Here is a 24,742-nt window from a genome sequence, read left to right on the forward strand (position 1 = left end):
TTTCCCTGAGAATGTCCCAGTCCTCAAACACTCTGCACTTCAATTGGGAGAAAGCTACACTCTCAGAGCTCAGGAAATGCTGGATTTTGGCAGTGTAGACCAGCCTGGGCTAGTTGGGCCAATAATCTGGCTTATTATATGTCATCTCCTTCAGTTCCCGTGAAGGTTGGATGGGCAGGGCTGCTCCTGCTTCCTGCTCCAGCTGCCAAAGAGAGGATGAGGCATAGAAGAAAGATCCTTCCTGTCAGAATGGCAAAATGCTTACACAATTTTGCTCAGCGTCCAGTGAGTTACCAGCTGACCAGCCTGGTCTCGAGTCCCTAGGCAAGAAACATGCTTCTTCTTCTTTATTTATTTTTGCCTAGGGAAGACTGGAGATGTGTGAAATTTCTCAGCAGGCCTAATTGCTCTTCCGATTCCACAGCATCATTGCTAATATCACATGCAATTAAATGGGAAATGTAGAGTGGCAGCCCAGCACAGACTACCAGCAATTCGTTCGTACAGTAGAAACTTTGGGATGACAGTGGCAGGGAGCAGGGGAGGGTAGAGGGAAAAAAGGAATGTACAGTAACTGCGGCCTGGGGAACCAGCAGAAAGCACATGGCATACAAAACGCTGGGAAAGTCTGTTCACAGCCGGCGTTTCATTAATTTTTGCCAGGGGAGGAGAGTGCTTTGCACAGCTTTACTACCTCTCTGTTTGGGGGCAAGTTGAAAAGCACAACACAGAGTGCAGCCAAAACTGCCAAGTTTCATACAGTAAAAAAAAAGGTGGGAGGGAGAGGAAAAGAGAGAGGGTGGGGAGGGGAGAGAAGGGGAAAAGGGAAAGGGAAAGGAAGGAGAATCATCCTCATGCAAATTTCTTCTGGCAAGTCACAGAGAGATGTGCAATCAGTCAGAACTCAAGGCTTAGCAGAAGACCTTTTCAACAAAGCATGTCAGGCAGGGGGAGCAGGTGAGTTTCACACAGGAGCAGGTGCTACAATGAGCTTCTTGTACAGTTCTGCCTGGGATCGCTGCAGCAAGGCAGCCACCAAATGAACAGGCTTAGCCAAGGAACCTTTCAACAAAGGATGGGGGAGCAGGTGGGTTTCAAGCCAGAGTAGACTCTGAAATGAGACACCTGCTTGGGATGAACAGTGGCGTTGACCTCCAGAGTGAGCTTTACAGCTTTACAGAAGGCTGTGCAGAAGAAGTAGCCTTGTCCGATTTGCCCATCCATCCATCCCACTATTGTTTATTTTGATTGGCAGCGTCTTTTGGGGATCACAGGCAGAGATCCTTCCCAGTGCCGGATTCCCACATAGAGTGAGTAGGCAGCGGCTTCTGGGTCTTATGCCTTTTAGGGGCCCCGCAACAATAATAATATTGATTTGATCTTGAAAGATAATTACAATCAAGCTTCCTTAGTTCAGTGTGATCCCACAAGAGCGCATGAACAAGAAATCTCCAGATACGAAGCTTTCTGCTAGTTAGTATGTCGCAAGTTCCTGCCGACTCCAGATCCTAGTAGAATATCTGCAAGTAGCCGATGAGCCCCCCAAGATTTTGACTGCCTAGGGGCCTCCGCAGGGTTTAATCCAACACTGGTCCTTCCCATCATGCCTGCCTGATCCACGGTATATCCTAGGAGCTTCTGGATGTAAGTCCTGTTTTCCTCCTTCTAGATGTCAATAAGAACACATGCAAAAGGGTGACAAATTAACAGAGAACTTGCCTTCCTCCTTTAATGGCATTTCATTTTTCCTCTTGGGTTTTTAAGGCTTCTACTTACTGAGGTTCAGCACCTTAACAGCAGTCTGACTCCATATATTAAGATGTCATCTGGCTTTCCAAAAGCACACTCGACCTACGCCAAATATTCACTATATCCACGGGCACGATTTATTTATAACCTACCCTGTCCTTAGTTAACAACATTTTATCTCAGTCACCGTGGGGAGGTGATGGGGAGAAACAAGCATTTTGGAAATTCCTATGGAACAAAGAAATCTACAGAAATCCCTTCATTATCAGCACTCAATCACACAGCTGACAATCAGAGAACGAGACTAAAAAGAACCCTAAATGACAGCCATTGAAAAATTAAAATACACACGACACAAAAACAAGTACACAGGGAATAAAGTTTCAACAGAATGATTGATAGTATGGAGAGTTCAACAGCAACAGAGACGGGTTTGTTACATTGCAATGCCTTTTATTATTTTGAAAGGTTTTTAATGAATACGTCGCAACTCGCATTTTCTGAACCAATAGGCTTTTGACTTAATGGATTTAGATCTATACTCCACTGTAATAATAAGGATAGGTTAAGTTAACAGCCCCCTTTCAGCTCATTCAACAACACAGCAAAAACTAATGAATTGGGGTAGCATTCCTAAATTTCAGATTAAGGAACAGAAGCTAAGATACTGGTTTGCTTGAGGACCAGTGGATACATATCCAGATTTTGCAGGCATTGCCTTCTCATTCTGGATTCTTATTTCTCAGAAATGCATGGAATCTGCATGAGTTTTCTCCAACACAAATGTCATTCGCCTTAGTAGCTCATCCATCTTTTTCATAGCACAATACTGATTAATTGATTCTTTTTATCTCTTAATGTTTCTTTTTTGAGGTTTTGGGTAAAATCTCAAAGACTAAATCTTCCTTGCTCCACCCCTCCCCCAAATCCATAAAATCTACAAAAATATGGATTTTAAACCGAAACGCTTTAAACATGGAACAAACCTGAGTCCTCCAGATACGCCATGTGCCACATACAAGAATTCCCTAAAAAATTGATTAGCAGATCCATGGTTTTCAGCTCTACTAGAAATAAACTCCCAAAAATAAGTGGTCAGAGAATGATTTGAAGGCACCTAATGTAGCTTTCCTGCTGACACTAAGCATCTGTGTTCTTCATGCTGCCTAGACATACTGGTGTACACGTTACCAGTTTAAAATGTAGCTAGGTCACTCTTTTTCTCAATTTGTATCAAACCTGGTTTGGAAGGGGAAACACATTGACAGGACAGAGGCAGGATAGATGTGGACTGGGGCTAATGTAAGCAGCTGTGGGAGTTAGCTGGATGCAGAGTAAACAGGCCTGTGTACACAACCCCATTTAACAACCATATGCAAACTACTCTTGAATGCCACAGAGCCAAAAGACACATAGCAATATACTTCTCTTGCTGGCAAAATGTGTTTGCAGACCATTGTTGTGAAAGAAAATGCATACATTTTGCAGACCATTGTTGTTTTGCAGACCATTGTTGTGAAAGAAAATACATACATAGGTTGCTGGTGGCTTTTAACCAATAAGCTTAAAAAGAAGGAAATTTTGGTCTCATTCAGTGCTCTCTGTCCACAAATGCAAGGGTGGGTTTTGGTTTTTTGGCGCTAGCAGATGGTTGAATTTTAATGCTGTGCAACGGAGGAATCCAACGCAGAAGTTGCGGTAGTGGAAACTCATTGTGCAACAGATACAATGCAAAAAAGGCAACATTCACACTATACAGTGGTGCCCCGCAAGACGAATGCCTTGCAAGACGGAAAACCCGCTAGACGAAAGGGTTTTCCGTTTTGGAGGTGCTTCGCAGGACGAATTTCCCCATGGGCTTGCTTCACAAGACGAAAATGTCTTGCGATTCCTGGGGTTTTTTTTCCGCTCCCCACCCCCTTTTTCTAAGGCACTAAGCTGCTAATAGCCTTTTAGCAGCTAATCCGCTAATCCCTTAAGGCTTTAATAGCTGCTAATAGCCGCTAAACCGCTAATAGCGCTAATCCGCTAATGGGCTTGCTTCGCAAGACGAAAAAACCGCTAGACGAAGAGACTCACGGAACGGATTCTTTTCGTCTTGCGAGGCACCACTGTACATTTGAAGTGCTACGATACCACTTTAAGCAGTCATAGATTCCCCCTGAAGGATTCTGGGTGCTGAAATTTGTTAAGGGAGCTGAGAGTGGTTAGGACACCCTTATTCCCCTCACAGGACTACAACTCCCAGAGTTCCTTGGGAAGAGAATAGACTGTTAAATTACTGCGATGAGAACTGTAGCACTTAATGCAGCCCAAAGTTTCCATTTCTGAAACAAACAAACAAAACCTTACTAGATTGTCCTTAGAAATGGTAGATCCAGATTAAATGAGAGGGGGTGGGGACAATATAGGATGGCATCATGAGGAGGACATGTGTGAAATTTTCATGGAAGTGCTTACGTCGTTGACTTTTGAATAAATAAATAAAAATGCAGCTATTGGAGAGAACGTATTAAGCCTTGCGCATCTCATTGTCCAGATCCCTGTATTTCTTTTGTGCTTATATGTGTGTTTGCGGGGAGGGAGTTATGTCATATCTGATTATAGTAAATCTTCCCCATCTCCTCCATTCCATCTGTCCATAATGTTAACCTACACTTTGAGGAAAGAGCGGTCCGCATTGTCTAATGCACCCTTCCCCACAATTTTAATGGATTTGGTTCTGCCTGCAAAGTCTTAGGGAAAGGGTCTTTTTTGAAGGCGGCTGCTATGTATTCATGAACAAGCATAATAGCACAGGTAATGTGCATCTGCAAGTATCAGAGGGTAAGACTCACCCTTTAAAAATAATGGCTACGCTCAGATAGTACTGGCCAGGGAGCGAAATACATAAAGCCTTTTCATGTACAAGAGGCATTTATGGATTTGCAAGATAGTATATCTGTTATTTCTCCCTCCCCCTGAGGACAGCATCTTTTGAAGTAAATAATTCACTTCAAAAAGAGAGAGAGAAGCGGGGGGAAAGCGAGAGTAACATTTATGAAAAATCAGCAATTGTCTAACCCCTTCTTGCCACCTGCACAGCAATTTACCCTTATTTTAGGCATTGCACTTCATCTCAGCCATTCAGTGAGATTTTGCTGTTATGGTTTTGACTGGGGGGGAGGGCAGGAGGGAGAAGAGAAATCGTATTAAATATTCTGAAGGGAAACTAAGCCAGACTGCATACAATTTGAAGGTAATTTGTATTAAATTATGTCTCCTGCTTCGCTGTGTATGGCGGAAGACAATGTACATTGGCAAGAACAGCAGTTGCTCTAAGTTTCTCGGAGGGGTACGGGAAAGTCTTTCTAAGGAACAAAGATTATATATGATCTCAAACGCCAAGGAACCTGCAATGAAGTTGATACTATCTAGAAAGGGCTGCATCTTGACATTCCTTTCTCAAAGGGCTGTGTGTTTACAGAGGACAGCCTTCTTTTTGAAGGATTGTTCTATCTCAGAGTTTCCCAAACTTGGGTCTCCAGCTGTTTTTGGATTACAACTCCCATCATCCCTAGGGACCAGTGGGAATGGTAGTGTGAAAACAGCTGGAGAGAGACCCAAGTTTGCTTTATCTGAAGGGTTGTCCCAGTCTGGTTGAAAGGCAAAGGTCATAAGCAGCGAGGAGAAGAACGTCCTTGAAATGGTCCACCCATGGTTAGATCTCAACAGCGGATTTAGCAGGCCCTTAAATCACCTAGTCCAAGTCTTCTCTTCTGTGATGAGTTGGGCTGCATGTCGGATTTGTTTTCAAATTTCCATCTCTATGCAGATATTGTATTTTGTATGCGTTCTCTTTTGGCATAAGAGGCTACTCTACTCTAGCTAGATTAGACCAAAGGTCTAATTAGTCCAGTATCTTACTTCACAAAGCAGCTAACTAGAAAGCCCACAAGCAGCGCTAGAGGGGAACAGTCATCTCTCAGTGGTGTTTCCCCAGGGATTCATATTCAGTCTCTACCAAAGGCTGGGAAATAAATGGTGCTATCTTATAACTAAAAACTGAAAATTCCAACCTCAGAGAACGGCAGCTACCACAGAAGCAAACGCAAGCCACCCAAGATCTTTACACAGTTCCTGTTCATTTGCCTAGCAGCTGTTTGTGTGAACTCACCACTGAAAAGCACTGTGCCTGAAGTGACGCCAGCGGTTTGTTATCTGAGGTGTTGGTTAGGCATACCTTCCAACATCCTACAGATGAAAATAGGGACATTTCTCACTCCTCCCCAACTGAACCTCCTTGGCCTCCCCCCCCCCCCATTTCCTGTGGTCCCCTCCTGCAGACCTTTTCCACCACAACTACACCAACGGGACACAGCTCAGATGCCCTCCATCGCCCTGAGGAAACACCTCAATCCTAATTTTATTGTATTCTTTCATAGGTTTACAAAAAGAAACACACACACACACTGTGATGGCCTGGGACTCGGGCTCAGACTTGGAACCAGAGGAGACTCAGTCTGCACCAGATCCTTTGCCTCAGGCATCATCTGAACCAAGTCTGGGGCCTGACTGAAGAGTTCCAGTCTGCACAGGTTCCCCTGCAACAAACACCAGCTGGGATGAGTCAGGGGCCGGAGCCTGCCCTGGCTCCAGATGTGGGGATTACCTGTTGCCATCACTTATAGCTGTTCCACTACCGGTTTGGTCAGGGGAGGCTGAGGCGGCCCCTGAGTCTAGTAGCCCACCTACGTCTCCCAAGCTGCAGGGACTAAGGTCTGAGAGAAGGAGAGACCTGAGTACTCGCAGGAGGAGTGCTCACCTTCGGGCGAAACAGGGAGGTGAGTCGCCAGGGGATCAGGACCGGCCCCTACCCTGACAAAGATAAAAGGCTGTCGGACCCCGCCCCAGATTGCGGGAGCAACATTGCTGTGTGCTAGATTCTGCCTGAGATCCTGTACCTGTCCTAGGGCCCTGCGGGACTTGACATCTTTCCGCAGGGCCTGTAAGACAGAGCTGTTCCACCAGGCCTTTGGTCAGGGTGCAGCCTGACCCCCTCCTCTGGCAATCTGCACCGGGTCTTGCTTGCTGGTTGCCATCAATTTGTTTTTGATTGATTTTATGGTGAAAAGTTTTTAGAATGTTGGATTGTTTTGATTGTTGTTAGCCGCCCTGAGCCCAGCTTTGGCTGGGGAGGGCGGAGTATAAATAAAATTTATTATTATTATTATTATTGCCTGGTATCCTGCTTTGGCTCTGTCGGACTGACTCCTAGTGGAACCTTCGGATTCTGGACCAGTCCTGGACGGTGTTTCACAGGTTACCCCTGGGCCCAGTGTGCACACACACTAATTTATACACTACAAAAGGAGCAATGCTAGACGCAGATGCACAAAGCACTTTTTTAAATTAAAAGAATCAAGACTCCTTGTGCTCTGCTCCCCCATTCTTCCCACCCTGAGTGGCCCTGCCCTCTGCCTGCCCTTCAGAGCTGGTGCATCATGTGGGGCTGGGCCTCAGCCATGGCAGCCTCTCCTCTTTCTCACCTGCTCTCCAGCAGCTGCTATGAGCTGCCCAAGGGAGAAGGCTGGCAGCAGTAGCCATAGAGAAACAACAGGATGGTTCCTCACAGCTGCTGTTGCCACCGCCATCATCGTCACTTGGGATAAGTGCTAGCTCATCCTACTCCCCAAGCTCAGCAGCAGCGGTGCTGGTGGGGGGAAATGGGGACATTCCGGGATCAAATCAGAAGCCGGGAATTCTTTCGAAATTCCACGACTGTCCCTGGAAAATCGGGACACTTGGAGGGTATGTATGTGTGAAGACTCAGTTCCCAGAAACAATGTGTCTCTGGGCGGCTTCCACTGCATACAAAAACATAATAAAATGCCGAATGTTAATAATACCAGTCTGATCCAATGCAAAAAAAGGTGCCCTGATAAATTTAAAATAAACAACTTATATCAAATAAAGCAATATTCAGGAATCCATTAGAACAGAATATTAAACAGTAAAATTAAATATCTGCAAATAATAAACAGTTTGCACTTATCAGTTACAATAAAGAATTGCTAAACTGCAATCAGTGAAAGTAATGGCAAGTCGCAATGCATAAAATACCTCAAAACGTACAAAACCACGTAAAAGGATCAAATAATCATATAAAATTTATTTTTTAAATATCCTTGAACTCTTCTGATTAACAGGTGATTAACAGGCCAGCTTTTATATGTCTGCCACTAGCTCCAGCTCCAGCATCAATTTCCAGGCCACAATAGGCCTATATTATCAGACTAGTGTCTGGAAGTCCCAGCCCAGACATGTCTGAAGAGCCACATTGCGTCTCCTGCCTAGAAGCCTCTAAGCGCTTTACAGTCCCCATGCATGCCATAGAGCTGAAGTATGCGTTGGACACATGCTGGCATTTGCAGAAGTTTAATATGGCTTAAAGCACGGCATCTGTGAAATGGATGATAACTTGCAGCACTTGTACGGTTCAGCATATTCAGAGGTTTGCCAATCTGGTATCTGTCAGGGTTCAAAAGTTAATTAAAAACCAGCAGGCAAGATGTATGTATGTATTTATTCCTCAGCTTTTTTTATTATTTTTGATTTTATTTTATTTTTTACTTTTTACACATTTTCAGGGCAATTCCATCCCTGCAGTACTTAGCCCATTCAACTCCCTTCTTGGCAAATGTAATCTCTTAATAAGTATAATTTCAAATGGTCCTGCAGGCTTCATGCCTCCCAAAAAGATGTGTGAGGGTTTCGTGTTTACTGTTCCTTTCGCTCATTTTTGGTTTGTTTTTGGAGGGTGTGTGTGTGTGTGTGCGCGCGCGCATGTGTGTGTGGAACGGATTGTATTGTCAGAAACGGATATGTGATTTTGATTTGCCCCCTAGGCATCGAGGTAATTTCCCCATGCTATTTCCTCCGTGGGCATCTTCGCAACACATTGTGAACGGATTTTGTGATGTCTCTTTGAAAGCGCTGCATGCACAAGACATGTGGAATCAAACTAATGAAGCAACCTCTCTCTCTTCCTCTTTCCTCTCTCCCTGGCTCTCAGTACTATTCTCTGACGCTTCCTCAAGCTTATACAAAAGAGGTCTCGGATCGGACACTGACAGACAAATATTAAAAATAGAAAGCTCTTGGAGTTGGCCCGCATGTTCTTGAGATAATGAGGTCTTAAGAAAGACGTGGATGTTCACCTGGAACATTAGATCTGACATCCCTTTTGAGGTGAAAATTGCTAGGCTTTCTGATGACCTGCTTCCTTGCCAGGTACACACAGGGGGGAAGGCTAAGGGCTAAAAGAGGAAGAAAAGAGAGGCAGAGATGAAAGATTTCAGAGAATTGTAGCATTGGAAGGGAACACCAAGTCCATCTAGTCGACCCTGCAACGCAGGAATCTTTGGTCAAACTCACAACCCGGAGATTTAAGAGTCTCGTGCTCTACTGAAAGACAGCCTTGCTGTTTTCACATCCCTAAGTATTTTAATTTATGATTTATAATATAAATTTATATTAAATTTATGAAAAAGGGATGGTACCAGAAACGTGTGAGAACAGAAGTTGCTGCTTTATGCAGTGTCAGATCTTTGGTCTGTCTCAGTGGCGTAGCGTGGGTTGTCAGCACCCGGGGCAAGGCAAGTAATTTGCGCCCGCCCCGCTGCACTGTCCCTCCCCCAGATAGTCCCTCGCTCTCTCTCCGCACCGCACCGCACGCCTGGCACCCTCCCCTCCACAGTGGGCGGCGACCTGGCGGCTCGGATCGGATTCGCACAGCCAGCACTGCAGTGAGAGAGAGTGAGTGAGCCAGGTAGGGGCAGAGAGCTGCGAGTGCGAGCGCGCCCCCCCCAGATGTTGCGCCCGGTGCGGCCGCCTCCCCCCGCACCCCCACGCTACGCCACTGGTCTGTCTGGCACTGAAACCGCTAGCACGTTTACAAAGCTAAGCACTTAATAGAAGCAGCAACATTTTGTGCCTGGGGAAAAGGCATTTCTCTAGTCTAGCGACTGATGGGGAGCTGTGTGCAGAAGGGGCTGTGGTGCAGCTGCTACTGTATCTTCCCAGCAGGTGGGTCAACGTTGCTTACCAGGAGGGAGAGGTGGCAGGGAAGTTCTCATGGTGCATGGAGGTTGGCTCCAACAGTGCATTTGGATGGCATCCACCTCCTTACCATCTAGCGCCTCCTCTCTTCCGCCTGGGAAACAACAGCACCCCACTTGCAAGGATGCCCTGTATCCAAGACCAGTCCTTTACTCCTGAGGAGTGATGTCTTAGGAATCCTTGCCTGTGGTTGGACACCAAATGGGCCAGGTATCCATGGCACATTTACAGGGCCACCTTTCTGTCTGGCTGAGGACCTGATCAGCCTTGATGACAGAGGATGAACTCATCTTGGGGGTATGGATGGCTCCTCCTCAGCCTTGTTGCAGGATCCTGGCTCCTCTTCCCCTAATTGAGTCTGACCCAGGGTTTGGTGTAAGGCCAAGGCCTCCAGGCCCTCCTTTAATGAGGAGTCCCATGGCTGACTCCACAGGAAGTGAGTGGGCCACACCTAGTGAGTCGCTTTTGTCTCTATGCCAAATATGGTTGTAGGAGTTGACTTCTCGTGAGTATGGCAAACATCTGAGGAATTCAATCTTTGTGAATCCCTATGCAAAATGATCTCCCTCTCTGCGATAAGCCAAGTTACAGAGAACCAGGCAGAGGGCCTTCTCGGTAGTGGCACCCGCCCTGTGGAATGCCCTCCCACCAGATGTCAAAGAGAACAACAACTACCAGACTTTTAGAAGACATCTGAAGGCAGTCCTGTTTAGGGAAGCTTTTAATGTTTGATGCATTGCTGTATTTTAATGTTTTGTTGGAAGCCGCCCAGCCAGATGGGTGGGGTATAAATAATAAATTATTATTATTATCTGATCCACCCCTGTGCAGATCAGAATTTAGCTGCCCACCAAACTCCCCATTTTTCCAAACATGGCAATGTGGTTCTCATCAGCACAGATATACACATGAAAGACCTTTCCAATCAATTTTTGAGAGAAAACTTACATTTAAATCCACATTATGAGAGAAAACACACATTTATACACATTTTGAAGGGTTTTTTTTTAAAAAAAAATGCTGGTGAATACAGAACAGAATGGAATTATGGGTAAAAACGTTCAAAAGCAACACGGACCAGAAAGAGACAGGTTCATCCACCCCTATTCCACCTTCCCCTGCTGTGAACACAAATTATGTCTCTTTTCTCCTTAAAAAGAGAGAGAAAGGGGAGGGAAAGTGAGGGGGGAGGGAGAGAGAAAGAAAGAAGGAAGGGGGGAGACCTGCATTTTTTTGAACTGCTTAGAAATATATATTCATCTGTATTTCGCTGTTGATTATGAAGGAATTGTTTGGCCAAAATCCTAAACGGTTCCAGTGAACAGTAATATTGATGTATGAGCAAACAGTCACAGCAAGAAGGCAAGCAAGCTCCACAGAATTAATTTTAATTATTATGCCTCTGTTATACAATTAGATCTTTTTTGTTCCAATATTATTTCATTTATAAATTTTAATTAAAAAGCCCAACCCTCCACAGCGCTTACATTTATGCAGGTATTAAAAAACCCCAAGTAATAACTATAGATTTCCATATATATCTGCTGTTAAAGGGGAAAGCAAACAATAGAGTCATCTCCTAGACGGTTTTTAATTTCTCAGCAGGAATAAGCACTCTATCATTTGAAAAGTGAAAGATACAAATGGCATAATGTGAGAAGAAAACTGCTTTTGTGCACTTAATATGCTATTTTTACATAAAATAAAAATTTGCTAGTGCATACTGACCTCCCTGACTACTGAAATCTCCTCCCTCTACCCCTGTGGGCACATTTCCATAACAGATATATTGTTGCCAGCACCATTCATCCACTGCAACCTACTTTATATTGACAACAACAGAATGTGACTTTCAGGGGGAGGGTCAAGGGCCTTTCGGGTGCCAGGAAAAGCCTCACTGAACACATGCACATCTCTGGGTGCTACATGGGTGGCCAATGTTCTACTACATGCCAAAGTTCCAGGTAGGTAGGTTCCCACAAGCATATGTATATTTCTCATGCGAGCTGAACCTCATCTACCTGAATATTCGAGGTAGCAATAAAGAGGAGTGCAAGGGACATGGATGGTGCTGTGGTCCAAACCACTGAGCCTCTTGGGCTTGCTGATCAGAAGGTCGGTGGTTCAAATCCCCGCGATGGGGTGAGCTCTTGTTGCTCTGTCCCAGCCCCTGCCAACCTAGCAGTTTGAAAGCACACCAGTGCAAGTAGATAAATAGGTAATGCTGCGGCGGGAAAGTAAACGGCATTTCCGTGCACTCTGGTTTCCACCACGGTGTTCCGTTGTGCCAGAAGCAATCTAGTCCTGCTGGCCACATGACCCAGAAAGCTGTCTGTGGACAAACACCGGCTCCCTCGGCCTGAAAGAGAGATGAGCACCGCAACCCCATAGTTGCCTTTGACTGAACTTAACTGTCCAGGGGTCCTTTACCTTTTACCTAAAGAGGAGTGCAAAAGGTATTTGCCTCCTACCAGGGTAATAACCAGTTTATTCCCATGTAGCAGGAACTGATTTCTCAAATGTGTTCAACGTAGGCCAGGTTCTCTCTGAGGGATACCTGGGGCAGAATTTCCATCCAGTTGTTGTTGTTGTTGTTGTTGCTGCTGCTGCTAGAATTTATATGCTGCCCTATACCTGGAGGTCTCAAGGCAGTTCACAGTTTGCATTTAACGTCAGGCTAACCAGATCCACACATTTTGAAACAATAGGCAAACCACAGCCTTCCTTTGAAACTAGAACTCCCTTATTTATTTATTTTTTCAAAAAAGAAAAGGAAAAAGAAAAGAACCCACAGAGTAGGGCCATGGACGGCTCGGGCTCAGCCTGCTCTGTATGCCAGGGCTGCTGCCAGCCCAAGCTGGGAAAAGAGGCGCAAGGTCGAGGGCACTCTGCACGCCATGGCCGCTGTCACTTTAAACAGTCAGGGCTCCCCCCCCCCAAAGAATTCTGGGAGCTGTAAAACGTGCTGAGGGTTGTTAGGAGACTCTTGTCCCCCCCCCCCCCACAGAGCTATAGAGTTGCCTGGGAAGAGGGATTGATTGTGAAACCCCTCTGGGAATTCTATCTCTGTGATGGGAATTACAGTCTCCCAGCAACGCTCAGCACCCTTAACAAACCACAGCTCCCAGAATTTTTTGGGGGAAGCCATGATTGTTTAAAGTGGTATGATGCCACTTGAGATATATGGTTTGAATGTGACCTTGGACTCACCAGGGTCAGCCTTCCTCAACCTCAAGAGTTTTTGGTCTCCATTCCCATCAGCCCCAGACAGCACAGCTGCGTCGTCTGGGGCCGTGCAGAGCTGCAGTCCCAAAACATCTGGCTGCATCAGGTTGCACTGTGCCTAAGTTTAGATCGGGAACAGGGGCTTCTCTTCGGCTTTGCAAACTGCTGAGCATACTGATGGCGGAGGAAATAATCAATGGCAGCTTGGGAATTGGATTTTTACATATGCTCCTAAATTTACAGCATATACAAAACTAACTCACATTTGCACATGTATGGAGATTGGCATCCACTTTTCAACCAATAGTGTTCGCCTATCCACACACACCCTGCCCCCACCCCCGATGCAACTAATTTATGGAGGTTTGTACTTTGGGAGGTTACATTATTCCAGGCCTGTGCCAAATCTCTCAGAGCTCAATAGCCAGCCTGCCGACTTAAATTAAAGGATTCATCAAGCCCCCTTTTTATTCATCCACAATCTGAATGTGCCCATTCTTTTGCACTGCCTCCTTTCCCGCCGCTGCCCTTTTCCCCCCCTCTCCAGTTCAGTTCAGCTTGAATTTCATTACAGCTTTTCTTCCCCCCATCTCTTTGTAGGTCCGCATTCATCACATTTGTTCTGAATGGCAAAGTCTCCCTGTCTGCGGGGAATGTTGACAACAGATTGTTTCACAATTAATTGAAAAGCAAAACCTGGACATTCTCAATCACCTGCTGATGGGAATTCCTTGGTACAACCTCAGTAAATCAACGGTGCGTAGCTGCGGAGAGGGGAGGCAGCTCCGAGCGAACAGCCAGCCGTCGCTCCAACCATATGAATGCACAGTGAAAATCAGGGCTTAGGTGGGAGTAGAGAGCCTTCGGAAGAAAGATCCCTCTCCTCCACCAAAGCTTGAGTGGGACCAAGGAGATGTCATTTGGCCTAGCGGAGACAGCTCAGCAGGGTTGCCAACTTTTGTGTGAGTTTTGCTCTTATGCATTTAACATCAAACCCAAGGATAGCTATTACACATGGGCAAAAAAGAAAGACACAGAGGTTTGCATATGCTAAGGTAAAAGTAAAGGGACCATTAGGTCCAGTCGCGGACGACTCTGGGGTTGCAGCGCTCATCTCGCTTTATTGGCCAAGGGAGCCAGCGTACAGCTTCCAGGTCATGTGGCCAGCATGGCTAATCTGCTTCTGGCGAACGAGAGCAGTGCACAGAAATTTACCTTCCCGCCGGAGTGGTACCTATTTATCTACTTGCACTTTGATGTGCTTTCGAACTGCTAGGTGGGCAGGAGCAGGGACCGAACAACAGGAGCTCACCCCGTCGCAGGGATTCAAACCTCCGACTTTCTGATCGGCAAGCCCTAGGCTCTGTTGTTTAGACCACAGCGCCACCCGCTTCTCTTTTTTACACCTCTTTTACACCCCTTTAAAAAGAGGCAAAATAAGTGTTTGCTAAGGTATACATCTCTTGCAGTGTCTTAATGCCTACAGTGAAGAACAATATGATAGTGTCTCCTAATTCCATGCACAGAAGCTAACTGAATTGGCAGCTTCCTCATGGTTACAGGATGATATTATGCATCGTATAACAGAAAAACATGGCTGGGGCTCATAAGGAGCTGATATTGCTGCCCCAAGCATCTCCAGCCTAAGGCGGTTGCCTCACTCTGCCTAATGGTAGGGCAAACCCTGAGTCGCTTGTCTGACCGTGAATTAACCTCCAAGCATAACAGCAACTTGCCCCATGGTGTACCGTGACCCTGTACTAAAGACCCAAGAATACATGCGCTCATTGGGTTGATACATGCACATGAATCTGTGTACACACGTAGGCAAGGACATTTAAAAAACCCAGCAACCTTGCTGATACTCTCTCACCGCAAATTAGTTGCATCCTCCTGACATTCAGCAGAAAGCAGATGAGGATGCCCATCTCATAATATGGTCTGGATGGTTGACATTCACAGTTGGCTATGCATTGAAATGCAATGGTGTTGAGCTGCACTGAACGCCTTTTAATGGGATGCACATTCAGTGATCCTTCAAGTGCACATTCCCATCGCCATTTTGTGCAACTAGACCAGGACCAGGTTATGGAGGTCTTGGCCTGCAGTGCTGGCAGGCAACAAAATGGCCAGTGCAGTCTAGCAAGGCGTGGAGTGCTGGCCCAATAGCCTCAGCAACTGGAACACTTTCCCCCTGCCACCCATGCACAGTGAGGGCAGTGAGAGTGAGCTCTGCTCATCCTCCCCATCATCAGGACAAATCTGATTGGCTACCTGGTGAATGTCACCACCACATTCATCCTGTGATCACTGATTGGTTGGAATCACGGTGAAAGAGAAAGAAACTCTAAAATGCATCCCAAATATCATTATATTAGGACTTCAGACAGGCATGAGGGGGGAAACCTAAAGGTTTGGCTTTTTACTGCTGAGGAAATTGCTATGGTTGAAGAAGGTTTTAAAAGGGCCTTCTTTACCCCACAAAATTCTCAGAAATTGTTTGAATGGGAAGATTTGGCGCAGCAATACTCTTTTTCTTTTTAACTTTCCCAAAGGTATTCAAAACCCATCTCATCAGGATGGCATTGGGATACTGATACTAATGCTGGTTAGTTGCAAGTTTCCGGGGTAGGGGGGGAGGGGGCTGTGTCTACATTCTGTTGCATGTTGAAGATTTTGCGGGCATCGTGAAAATCAGTGCATCTAAGGAACTGATTAAAAAAACAAAACTATGTTGCCTCTACGCCCCAATTCAGATGTTGACTAACAATACAGAAATGTCTCCTTCTGTTCTGTGCAAAACGGTTTATTAAAACAAGAGTCAATATCATCCTATATATTAAAACATCACACCAAGTGTCAGAATAGTAACGGATCTGTCAAGCTTCCCCATTACAAAGCCCTATTTCAAGCCATAAAAATCCCCCTTGGGCTGAAAATTGGCATACAAGCAAACTTGAAAGGAAGCCATTCTGTGGGGTTTGAATCATAAGAGTGCAAAGAAAATTGATTTAAAATGTTTGAGAGACTTTTTGTGCTCATATAGCTGTCAAAAATGAGATACACGCTTTAACATCCCCCCACCCGGGGGGAGGGAATGCTAGCTTTTGTTTTATTTTTGTTTTTTGTTAAGTCCCCACTGAAAAAAGTCAAAATACAGATAGGGGGAAGTGGTCAGACTGAAGAATCAGGGAAGATCAGCTGTAAATGATCTGGATAACTCAGTTGGTTAGAGGATGGTGCTGGTAACACCAAGGCTGCAGGCTCAATCCCTGTATGGGATATCTGCATATTTCTCCATTGCAGAGGGTTGGACTAGATGATCCTCAGGATCCCTTCCAACTCAACAATTCTATGGTTCTATGAAGAACATAAGAATACCCCTGCTGGATTAGGCCAAAGGACCATCTAGTCCAGCATCCTGTTCTCACAGTGGCCAATCAAATGTCTCTAGGAAGTATTAAATCTCCAGGAACATAAGGAGTGATGCCTGCTGTCTACAGAGAAGTGATGTGATGTTTGTCAGGAGGTCTTTGCTCTATCTGTGTCAGCAGAAGCAGACTCAAAATCTTGTCGTTCTGGGGAGTTATCTTCTTAGGCTGGGGTGTTAAGAGGCCAGAAGAGGAGTTCATCTCTATCTCCTAAAAGGCAGCATAGGTTTTTCCCCCTCCCTGTCTCTAGGAAGCTCACCAGAACAGTGCTCACTCCCCACCACTGAAACCGCAGGACACCTACGTGGTTTGGGTTCCCCAGCAGCAACCATATGCCACTGGTTGGACCCAATTTAGGAACCAGGTGGGGAGTTGGGGGCCAAACTGAAACTGGAAAACGGTGGGTTGTCCTTCCAGACTAAGGAGCACCTTCAACGCTACGTGTTGCACCACCGCGTCTCAACTAGGATGCTCAGAGCAGGGCAGGCTCTTTTTTAACCAAAGTCAATGAGGGGTGACACACTGGATTGACATCGCAGCATATGGGGAAGGGGATGTAACCCTTTCTCCCTTGTTCTGCTTCCACCATCTCCTGGTGGCCCTGGGCATCTCCAGGTACGTCCCAGGTGTATTCTCTGTCTGAAAGCCACTGAGAGCCACTGTCAGTCAGTGCAAGCAATACTGCGCTGGATGGACCAGTGGTTGGACTAAGTATAAGGCATCTTCCCATATTCTTCTGCTATATCCTCCAGATATGTTATTTAGTTACTTAAAATTTCAGCTTTAGGAGCAAAGAGTAGTGTCGGGAAGGGGTGATCTTTTAATGGGGGGCGGGGACCAGAATGGGAAAGAAAGAGCAATCCCCTCCTTGCATGCTATAGCCCTGCACATTCCCCATCATGACCAAGCTCCACAATTTGGGGGCCATTACAGAGAAGGCCCTCCTGCAACACAGAGGGAGATGGCACTGTAAGAGCCTCTCCTGGAGATTGAAACAGCTTGACTGGCTTAAACCACAAAGTTGGGTAGCTTGAATTGGGCCCAGAAGAAAATAAGCCACCAGTATTGCAGGATGGCCATTGTGCTTGTCAAAAGGCAGTGATGGCCATCAGCTTGGGTGGCTTTAAAGGAGCAGGAACATCATTGGAGCAGGGTTTCCCAAAATTCCCATCATCCCTGACCACTGGTCCCACTAGCTAGGGATGATGGGAGTGGTCCAAAACAGCTGGAAACCCAAGTTTGGGAAACACTGCTTTAGAGAATATGGCTATTAATGGCTACTAATCCAGATGGCTATGTTCTACCTCTACAGTCAGATGTGGTATGTTTCTGAATATCAGTTGCTGGTGGGCAGATTGTTGTTGCTTTCAGGTCCTGCTTGCATGCTTTCTATAGGCATTGGGTTGGCCACTGTAAGAAACAGGATGCTGGTCAACCTAGGCCATTGGTGTGATCCAGCAGGCACTTATTATGTAAGGTCAACATCAACCCAATGCCTACAGCCTCTCATTTCTCACCTCTCTTTATGCTATGATATTAAACCAAGGTTCTCCAAGTAAGAACGGGTTTCAGACATAACTAACTTGAAGAACTCTATTAGCCTTTGGCAATTTGAACTAGGATTAAACTATGTATACATCAAACTTCAGCTGCAAGATGGATACATTTGTGTTGGTGTAAAATCTGTACGTGAGCAAGGTCATATGCCGTAGGGAACAGCAGCTATTGGAGTTCAAAGCCTGATTGTTCAAGGGCACTTAGAAATAAGATATCTGAGTTGTTTAAGGCAACCAAAGTATCAAATAATGTTGAGTGCCATATGAACATCAACTCATTCCGGGGCAATAAAGTGGACCTTTGGGAAATAAATAAACTGGTTAATTTATCACACAAAGAAGCGCTCTGGGTATTATCCAGTGTAATTTTCACACTGGTGAAGAGGATCATAAAACAAAAAGTGATTCAAACAACCCTTTGCGGCGTTTGGTTCATTTCCCTTCCCCTTGCAGAAATCAATACAAACTTTTGATTTACCTTGAATCTGCTCTCTCTCTCCAATGCACCTTGTGTGCATAACTCAAACATTCAAAAGCTTTGCATCTCTACAGAAGGCAAGGTAGGTGTTTGTGGCACTCCTTCCTAGCACGGAACACGGAGCGAAAAAAGCACTTATGTTTACTCATATTAATTTGAGTGCTGGTATTACCAGACAAGAAAAGATTATATTTGTGCTCTTTGTTTGCTTCTAATTTCTTCCAGTATTGAAAAGCGATTACCATACCAAAAAAGAAAAAAGAAAAATCTCTCTGCAGTATGAATGCAAACAAGAGGTCAAGAAAGAGACAGAAAACACTTGTTGCTAGATTTTCTTCGTTGTCCCAATTTGCATTCTCCAACTGGAAATCAAGCAGGGCTTGGAAGCTTGGCTGTATTAAGAAGAAGAAGAAGAGTTCGCACTTGATATCCCGCTTTATCCTTACCCAAAGGAGTCTCAAAGCGGCTCACAATCTCCTTTCCCTTCCTCCCCCACAACAAACACTCTGTGAGGTGAGTAAGGCTGAGAGACTTCAGAGAAGTGTGACTGGCCCAAGGTCACCCAGCAGCTGCATGTGGAGGAGTGGGGAATCGAACCTGGCTCACCAGATTACGAGACTACCACTCTTAACCACTACACCACACTGGCTCAACTAAGTCATTCTGATAAGGGCAATTAGAGAGTATATGAGAGATGCCTCACTAGTGTTTTGGTAGCTGGACTATGGAATCTAAGAAAATAAGAACATAAGAAGAGCCTGCAGGATCAGTCCAATAGCCCAACTAGTGTCGCATCCTGTTCTCAGAGTGGCCACCCAGATGCCTGTGGCAAACCCGCAAGCATGGCCTGAACATAAGGGCATCCTCCTCTTCTGTGGTTTCCAGCAACTGGTATTCAGAAGAATTAGTGCGTCCAACCATGGACAAATAATCTAAGACAAATCTTTACACTGGATGCTGCTGATTTGAAGCCAACATGTGCTATTGACATTGTGAGAGTTTGTATAGCTTGATAGCTTGCTATCCAAAATGTCAGGAGTCCAATCCCCGGCTGATAACACAGTGAGCGTAGTTAATTTAAAATGATGATTTATTGTCAAAACAAAATAGATAACTCCGGACGGCTCTAACATAGCCTCCGCCATCATCAATCATGATGACCCTTCTGAAAAATGCTTCCGGCAAGACCAGAAGCAAATGAACTTTTGCTTTATATGTCTTTTGTTTTGCTTCCTATCATGCAGCCCTCCCATTAGTCGAGACCTTGGTCTGAGGGGGTTAGCTCCCTCTCTTCCCCATTCTCTGAGAGGCTGTCTCTTAACTCTTTCCCACCTGTTTGTGCCTCCTGCAAGCGTTGACTGCGTTCCCGTTCGCTCTCCGCCATTCCCTTATCAGCCGGCATTCCAAGGAGTGGGGGAGTTGGCACTAGCCAATGCTCATCCTGCAGGGCAGTTAACCCTCTCTGTTCCTGACTGCTTTCTTCAATTGGCAGCAACCCTTCTGTGGGAGCTAGCTGCAAACCATCCCTGGAAGCTGGCTCATTCATGACGCAAAATAACTCATAATCAGAGGATGCTCACTAAAACTGATAAACTGAAGTTACTTACATCTTTTGATTTCACTGTCTGCTCTAAGATTGGATATTCCAGCTATCAGCCATAGTTTCCTCATTCTTCTCCTAACCTTGAGCTACAAGCCAAGCTGGAGAAAAACTATCTCCTACTCCTCCAATTCCTAGTTGTTGCTGTGGCATCACCAGTGGCAGGCAGGCAAGGAAGTCTTTCTTAATTTCTTTGGAGTTTGGACATGTTGTTTTCAAGGTGTCCAACATCCATAACTAGGGACATCGGATGACTTGGGGAAATCTCACTTTGCAGGGTCCCTGGAGCATAAGATACTGCTGTAGCCATGCTTCAAATGCCATGAAGGAAAAGGGGAAAGTTATCTCTATGACCATAGCAGCAGCCAGAGAACTGAATTTAGGAACTCATGGAGAGAAGACTGGAGTTTCAGACTCCATCAAACTTTGGATCATGTCATAGTGAACATGATGAAATCTGAATAAGCATTGGGATTAATCAAATACAAATCACTCAGTTTGCTGAAACCAATCCTGTTCCTGAATTGGGCGTGTGGGGTGTTCATCACCTATCACTGAGTGTTCTAAAATCCATTACTGCATTAAGATGGCAAAGCCACATCTGTCAGAAATCAGACAAAAGTTTCACAGACAGCAAATTATATGCTTCATCCACCTCCCAAAGCTCAAAGACTTGAGGTTGGGGGGAAAAATAGTCCTAAAAATTCAAGTTCTTTTTCATTATGCTGAAAGACTACCTGTGAAGAGTCTTGGTCCAATTAGTATAATTAGCATAATCGAATATAATCAATGTCATTTGAAATTTATGTTGTTTTTTAATGTTATACAGTGAACTTTACCAATGAACTGGATGCTCTGTTATTTCCAGAGGGGAAATGGTGTATGTGTTAACCATCATTTTAAAATATGCCAACATTATAAATGTGTACATTTCACTACTCAGGAGCAGGTGGGAGGAGAGAGAAAGAGGACGAGACCCACAAAGTTTATAGCTGTTAAAACTGCAGAAATATCACACATCCTAGAAGCTAAGCTGCTGCTTTTCCCGAGAGCTGTCAAACAACCATTACATGGTGGGTTTAATTAAGGAAAATAAATGATAAACTATTCCAAATTTCAGAATATATTTCTCGCTTGAAAACTCTAAAATAACAACAGTATGTGTTTGTGTGCTCATGCACTTGTGTGTTTATGGGAAAAGCGAAAACACAAAATTAATCATCTTCAACTTGGAAAGAAAAGATGAGCAGCACCGTATCTATCTGACAGCCAACATCTGTAATGATTATGAACTGGCTTATTAATTACCAATACTGTGATGAGACCCAAGGCGCCATCGATCCGCTGCATCCAGAAAGTTCGCTTGCAGAAGGAATGAATCTTAAGGTGCTTAACTGTTGCACCTGCAGACATTTAATTATTACGCAAGGTAAATCATTGCAAGCACAACATTTAATTTCAGGGTTAGTTTATTTACTCGAAAACCACTGGGCATTCCAACACAAAGCCCACTAGTTCTTACAACCCCATTATCTATTAATAAACCAAATTTCCTAAGGAAGAATGAACTTCAGAACTAACCATGACCTCAGATGCCACATGTTTCTGTTTAATGTCCCCAATGCTGCCATTTATAAGCTGTGTTATGGGCTAGAAATGAATGGTGAGGGTTGTGGTTTAGAGGGAAAGTTCATGCTGCAATAAGGCAGTGATGATGGTGATGACATGTGGTACCCAACCAGGGCATCCTTTTAGCACAAGGAGTTCCACTTGAGCAATGGTACTTGACCCTCTCCTTCCATCAAATGTGCCTCACACCTAGAGATCTGAACTCCTGGGGGGGGGATAGGAAAAATCCCACCTCCCCAAAACCCAATCAAACCACTTCTCCCCCTGTTTTTCCCTTGAAGCTTCCCCCCCCCAAAAAAAACTGAAGAAAATAAAGGCTAGTGAAATATTTCCTTTTAGAATGATGAACAATTTTTTTAAGGCCAGGTCTTCATATATCTACTCCCCATTAAATGATTTCTAAAACTGTAAGAGGAAGACATGACTGAATAACTCCTCAAAAGATTCCATCAACGGTGTCTCCGAAAAAAATTACACATCACTTGGGAAGACAGGTGAACTAATACCAGTGTACTGGAAGAAGCAAAGATAAGTAATGATTCTTCAACATCAACTTCGTTGGACTGGTCATGTTGTTCGGTTGCCTGATTATCATCTTCCAAAGCAACTACTCTATTCCAAACTTAAAAATGGAAAGCGTAATGCTGGTGGTCAACAAAAGAGGTTCAAAGACTCTCTCAAGGCAAATATTTAAAAATGTAGTATAAACACCGACAGATGGGAAGCTCTGGCCTGTGAGTTCTCCAATTGGAGAACAGCCTTTACCAAAGGTGTCATGGGCTTTGAAGACACACGAACTCAGGACGCAAGGGAGAAACGTGCTAAGAGGAAGGCACGCTTGGTAAATCCACATCGTGATCAATGTGGACCAAGACCCAGAAACCAATTTTCCCACTGTGGAAGGACGTGTGGATCCAGAATTGGCCTCCACAGTCACTTACAGACTCATTGTTAAAACCGTGTTTATGGAAGACAATCTTACTCTGCTATGAGTGATCACCAAGGAAGAAGATAGATGATAGATAGAGATAGATAGATAGATAGATAGATAGATAGATAGATATGATATAGCTATAGCTATTGATATAGATGGCATGAGGATTTCTCCTTTGGGGAAGGGGAACACACAGATGAGGCTTCACTCTTCTCTGTGGCTGTGCACCAGAGCTTTCCATGTTGGTGACACACTTTTTAGACATGTATCATTTCGCAACACAGTAATTCAGTTTTACTAGCAAACTGGAAGTTAAACTAACCCCTTTCCAGCCCAAGAGGAACACAGGGAGCATTCGCGTGACACACCTACACACTGCAGCCGACACACTAACGTGTCGTGACACACCGTTTGGAAAGCTCTGCATTATACCTTTACATCATTGAAGCATATTTCCCCTGTCAAAGAATTGTGGGGACTGCAGTTTGTTAAGCATTTCTGGGAAATGAAATTTTGTAAGGGATAAACGGCAGTTCCCATAATTTGTTGAGGAGGAAAATGTGCTTTGAATATGCTTTAAAGGTATATTCTCTCCTTCTTTCTCTTGTTTAGGAATGGGCAAATCTGCCAATTTTGGGTTCTTTCAGCTTCTCTTTTTTCTTTTTGCAGTTCTACATTAAAAAGAGAGACATCATGAAAATTCATCGTTTCAGTGCAAATTTCTCATAACATGCATATGCTTGTATATACTTTTGCCTGGTAGCTTGGCAAAGCAATTCCCATCAATTTAATGTATTTTTGATATTTTCTCCTATACATGCATTTTAATGCACACTTTACTATGGTATATGAATTTTTGTACGTGCAATATCGCTGGGGAACAGACCTTGCGAAATTTCAAGAAGTGAGGATTTCATAGAATGCCTGTGCTTCAGCTCTTGAACAATTTTGAAAACTGAAAATTCACCAGGTTCTCCTTTACATGCAGCCTGAATCAAATCCCCCCCCCCCCCGATCTCTCCTCTCTTTAGACAGAAATTAATCTCAGTGAAGGAAACAGTAACATTTCAAATAGCCTCGCTCTCTCAGGTGTCTCAGGACTGTCTCTTTTTATAGACTAACACAGCTGCTCTGCTAGAACACATCCCATAGGAATTGTGATCTATACCGCTATGTATTTTGCATTCAAGGAATGATACAGAAACCGAAGGAGAGAGTGACGGCAGGGCATTGAACACAATGGGTTGTTTCAGGTCATCCAAGTTCCATTTCGGCGTCGCAAACGCTTAAGCGAAAGCCGGCGCTGCTCCTGTTTGAAACCCTTTCTGTTCCTTCCACAGACAATGTTGTGTGAAACATGTAAAAAGCTCAGAAACAAACACACATTTGTTACGCAGCAAGCTCTGAAGATCTCGTGCTGAATGCTTTGTAGATTATTCCTCAGCGTTTCTGGGAGGAAGCCAACACACACACACAAATAGAAACACATCAAAAACCCTGAACTGAACACCAGAGATAAATAGCACCAAAAATCTGTTTATATTTCCAATCCATCCACCCTTTGCAGACGAAGCTCTGGGAGTCTCTTGTCAGTGATAGTACCATGTGTATGCATGAATCCATGATATACAAAGACACATCTTATGCATTATGAAGACACAATTTCTGTGCCATTTCGGCATCATTCGTATGCTACAGGAAACTCTTGTTCTTTGCAATCAGAGGACCTGGTAAAAACGATACCACTGTGCCATGTTTAATTAACAGAAAGTTAGCTTATGGAGTATTTAATGCCACACCCTTTGGTTAGGCCGCATTTGCACTATGCCTTTAAAGCCATATCACACCACTTTGGCTTTCTGCAAAGAATCCTGGGAATTGTAGTGTTTTTTAAGGGTGCCACTAACCTCAGAGAGCTACAATTCCCAGTGTGATTTTACAATCAATCTTCTCTTCCCAGGGAACTCTAAGAACTGCACTTCTCTGAAGGGAATACAGGTCTCTTAACACCTTTGAGCACCCCTAACAAACAACAGTTAT

General features: G+C 44.6%; 1 protein-coding gene and 2 long non-coding RNA genes across 9 annotated transcripts in view; 2 read left to right on the forward strand and 1 right to left on the reverse strand.

Moving 5' to 3' along the window:
- The window catches only part of LOC310680777, a 446,371-nt gene extending 429,976 nt beyond the window's left edge, over positions 1-16,395 (forward strand). Inside the window, exon 3 of the long non-coding RNA XR_014512935.1 lies at positions 16,381-16,395. This is a non-coding gene — a long non-coding RNA (uncharacterized lncRNA). The remainder of the gene's footprint in view (positions 1-16,380) is intronic.
- Positions 1-24,742, reverse strand: part of CDH4 (cadherin 4) — an 811,352-nt gene that overhangs the window by 402,416 nt on the left and 384,194 nt on the right. The window lies entirely within an intron of this gene.
- Positions 13,049-15,718, forward strand: LOC310680765. The gene is made up of 3 exons (XR_014512922.1): positions 13,049-13,180; positions 13,675-14,036; positions 15,630-15,718. It is a non-coding gene; the product is annotated as an uncharacterized lncRNA (long non-coding RNA).

This window comes from Podarcis tiliguerta, assembly GCF_965153285.1.
Source record: "Podarcis tiliguerta genome assembly, chromosome: 6".
NCBI classification, from domain to species: Eukaryota; Metazoa; Chordata; class Lepidosauria; order Squamata; family Lacertidae; genus Podarcis; species Podarcis tiliguerta.